This window comes from Eschscholzia californica, unplaced genomic scaffold, assembly GCF_041429995.1.
Source record: "Eschscholzia californica isolate CP2 unplaced genomic scaffold, dmEscCali1.0.p SCAF_4, whole genome shotgun sequence".
Lineage (NCBI taxonomy): Eukaryota > Viridiplantae > Streptophyta > Magnoliopsida > Ranunculales > Papaveraceae > Eschscholzia > Eschscholzia californica.
Window position 1 is genome coordinate 22,787,614 of NW_028238461.1, and position 4,884 is coordinate 22,792,497.

A 4,884-nucleotide genomic window follows, 5' to 3' on the forward strand; every position below is an offset into this window, starting at 1 on the left:
TTGCTGCGCACGGCCAGGTCGCGGTTGCGGATGCTCGGAGCACGGGAGGGCAAAGGGAAAGACGCGCACGACTCGGGACGGCATCAAGGGACGCGTGCACAACACTTTTTGGCCGGATTTTTGTTAGATATTATTTGTCTCTTTTGATGGGTATATCAACTATGTTCACTGTTCTGCGGAGAAATGCTTTGAGTTTAGGTTTTCATGGTGGCTGACGTGGAAATCTAGATTTGGGGCGTTACAAGGTGGTATCAGAGCTCTAGGTTCATAAATCCTAGGGTCAGTGTGATAGGGTTCAACCCCTCGTCATTTCCACCGGCGAAGGTCGCCGGCCGGCCAATTTTCCGAAGGCTAACCTTCAAACATTAAAATTTTTTTTTTTACTCTCATCTCTCTCTAAAATTTTTTTTCTTTTTAAAACTCTCCCCTCCCTCTCTCTAGATCTGGTTCACCAGATCGAAGGTCTGTTCGCAGACCTAGATCTGGTGAACCAGATCTAGAGAGGGGAGAGTTAAAAAAAAAACAAAATTTAGAGTGAGAGAGAGGAGGGCTTAAATATTTTTTTTAAATGTTTGAAGGTTGCAGACTTGAAAATCGGATGGCCGGCGACCTTCGCCGGTGAAGATGATGAGGTGGCGAGAAGATGAGGTGGTAGAGAGAGGCGATGAGTTGGATGAGAGAGAGGTGATTAATTGTTTAACGGTGTTATAACGGAATCTGAAAAAGGAGGTCATCTGGGTATTTTTGATAAAGTAGAGGCTAGACAGTAAACCGGTCACAAAGTTAGGGCTATTAGGGAAATAACCCTTTTATTAAATAGGGAAATAATCTCGTTTTCTTCCTCCTCAATTTGAAATTAGCAATAGGTTGTACTAGAAAGTGACTCTATTATAGGTCATATATTGAGTATATATACAAATAATATGCAAGTAAATGTAGTGGCGTGACTTAAATTTTGAGAGTCGTGTAAATTTTAACACATTGCCCATCATAACATACAAGAACCAGAAAAATATTTACATGCAAAATATTAAGTAAATATCCCAACAATTTAACTAAAGATAATTTTATCATGACAAAATTAATTATGTTTTTGTACTATTCTCGATGCACTCAAAAATTACAAAATATTAGTAAAAATATTTAAAGTATATTTGATGTAAAAATCCAAACACACAATGTAACTGATTATATGAAAAATACAATTATACGAACTAAAGAAGTTGTCAAATGACAATAATTATGGTTTGGAAAATCCAATTCAACAAGTAAAACCAATATTGTTTGCATGGGAAATTAATATGGAGACAAAGACTCAGCAACAAAGACATACAACGCTATCGCAGTTTAGTAGCTAAGAAAGCGAAAAAAAAAAGATCAGAAAAAATAAAGAGAAGGAGGGACTTGACATGGGAGCTCTTATGAATATGAAAAAGTTCTAATGATGTTAAAATTTGTTCTTCCGCTATCATTCAGGATGAGAGATTTCTTCGTTCAATCTCGTATTTGCCCCTCTCTAATCTGCAAGGAACTCGGAAATCTCTCCCACCCTCAAGTCAGTTAGAGTGTTATTCCAGTGAAAAATAATAGATATTAAGTGATCCCAGTTTAGGAATTGGACCTTTGATGGTAATCACTTTGGATAATGTGGTTGTGGTTGTTTGTGTTTGTGTCTTCTTCGAGGCGAGTTCATTATCTTTTATAAGGTTCTTTAACCGACTGGTGATATGCGACTGAGATGAGGCGGTTGAAATCCACCGTGTTGTACTAAAACTACTATTCGTAGTCTTGATATATCAGGATTCCTCTTAGGGATTAACTCGTACATTTGATAGATTTAAGTTCGCTTATTCAAGGATACTTAATTGGTATTTAGGATAAATCGAGTTTCCGATCGTGTTTATTTGATGGGGAAAGTTGCCTCCCCACGGGACTCTTGTATACCAAGTCTATTATACTTAAGATCCTCTCTTATTGAGATCTTAGATAGGATTCGCGATTGAGTTGGTAAAACATTAGGCATGCTTCTACCCCATATTTCGGGATTGGGGTATCGGCCCGACATAAGCGGACCCCCTTGTCTTCTCTTAAATCTTAGGCTAGACTTTGTCGTACTTGAGCTACAGCAGGACTTGAGTGCCTAGGATAATCGTACTAGCTAGCCCCCCAATTATGGGCTTGAGTGGTAAACTTCTTTCGGATTCAACTTCCCTTGTGACTTGACACAGGCTGATCCGTTGGGATTTTTGTCTTTTTTAGACTTATTGACTCAGTCAACCGATGCCCATTTTTTTTTATCATCAAGTTCCACATCAACTAAATTACTGACTCTTTTACTATGTCCAACGACGTTTACGTTACAAGTGCATAATTTTTAGCATTACTATAAAGGTGCCCTAGATAGAGGGGTTCGGTGCGACGGCACCGACTGCACCCTTGTCCCACGCCCTCGGGTGTATGGAACAAATTTTAAAACATATATTATATATAATTTACATAATTGACAAGGGTGCCTCTAAAGACTGCCCCACGAGAGAGACACACCTAATTGACATTAGAAAGACTTTTCGACTCTTCTTGTCCTTCGTATAGTTAAATTTAAAGATATTTTGTGAAAGGGGAAAAATAATGCTCTAGGTGATAAATTAAATTGAACTTTCTTTTTTTGTAATTTGGAGCATTTACTTAATTGTTTATTCAAAATTAACAAAGAATACTTTTAACTAAACTTTCTATCTAAAACTAGCGGAACCTAAGAATCATTATTGTTACTTTCCGTTACCATTATCTAGAAAAAGTAAAAAAAAAAATAAAGGAATGAAATTTACAACTAATAATTTTAATTAATATTTTAAAAATAAAAGTAAAATAAACCACCAATGATCAAAAGTGAACAATAATAAAACTAAAATTTAAGAATAGAAGTTAAAGTTTAAAATCAAAGTCCAAAAACTAAGAATTAGAACGAAAAATTTATTAAAATATAAACGATATACAACAACTTACTTTCCCATTTTCAATTTTTAGTACTGTATTTTTTTTATTTTCTTGAACCCTAATGTTATACAAAGAAACCCTCACAAAATCGAGTAGTTGAGGCAATATAATATCAGGTTGAACCCTAATATTATGTCAATACAAATATCATAAATTAAATTTTAGATTGAAATAGGGTGATTAAAGCGATATAAGCAAAAAGATCTGTCAAAACAAAAATTGGTTGCAAGCTTTAAACTTAGGCGATTTCGGTCTTGACAAAGAATAGTGAGCGGAAATGAGTTCCGAACAAGACACTGTCGCAAACTCTGCAACTAAAAGGAAAACCTCAAAGCATTAGAGGAATTAAGGATAGTACTGAGATAATAATGATTGTCAAAGGAAATGATAATAAACAATTATTACTCGGATTAGATCCATCGACTAGACTATCACCAAACACTGAGTATTAGAGTCCTAAATGATTCATTGGCATTAAGCACGTTATCAATTGGCATAGACAAGTAAATTGAGTGCGTAAAGGAGTTTACATGTCGATACTTAAATTTACACTCATATTCTAAATAGGTTTCTCAAATACGTGATTGACAAATGAAACTCTATTAAGTGATCTTATACATTATCTAAATCCCTAGCCCTATTAAATGGATAATAATGGCTTATAAATACTAAAACGTGAAATTGATTGATAGCGTTGTTTCTTGAGCTATATGAATAGGATATTCAAGTCAACTGATAGTGTATGATTGGTGAATATACACTAGATAATCCACCATCGGAGTTTTTGAAGGAGTTTAACGTCATGGCAACTCTCATTTGTAATTTGGAGATATTCCTGAAAACCTGATTGATCCACTCATCTTATGTAAGGAATGTCACACTTAGATTCTTTCAAATATCACACCGTAAAAGGAGGCTATAAAGGCGGGTACTATGTAGGGCGCGAGAGACATGAAGTTAAGTGGGAGTAAAAGAATGAATTGTGACATCCTATTGAATTAGGATTGGTATCCCCATTGAAGAATGACAACTGAAAAAGCATAGACGTGTTCAAATGAATTAAGGAGTTAATCATTTGTTTTGATAGTCGATATCAAGCAAAGTCTGAAAAGGATAATATTTCAGATGAGATACTAAGCGACAGAGGAATCGAGCGTTGCACTTGTTCTACGACAAATCGGATATTGAAGGAGATGTCATTCGATCATGATGACAATGGGATCAATTTTTCGAAAAGGACAAATGATGAAGATCATCAAGTTTATTCGTTTAAGGGATCATAATGTTTAGCTAGAAACTAACTATGATCTGCAGCTCAGTTGGATCGCCAATAAAAATAAAATAAGAAAGTGTGGAACTTGCTTCCTTCTTTTTAAGAGCATGTCCAATGTAGTCATGTCAATTAAGTTATTTAGCATAAGATTATATAATTGATCTATTAACAAAAGAATACTACATATAACTCATAGCGAGCCACTTAGGTTTTTTCCAGGGAAAAAATAAATTTTCAGTTGAGGTTTCTCTGAATTGTCATCCATGAGAAAATTCACAAAATTAGTGTTATTAACATTTGAGTTTGAGAAGTATTTGGGGGCATCATAAGTTAAAAGAATATATTTTGGTCACTAAGAAATTTACAAAGTAATAGTGACTCCCATTAAGCTCTGCTATTGTTTTTGGTGGGAAAGTCAAACTAACCAAAGTTAGTTTATATCCTAAATTTAACAACAAAATTTATGTCACAAACTTCTCAGCAGATTTTACACCTTCCCTATTTTAAAAAATGCCTCTAAATAAATTTAAGCTCAAACTGTAACTTTTTATTAAGATATAGTGACTGCACATCTCTTCTGTTAGAGTTCAAGAAGTTATGAGTTATAAGCCCAA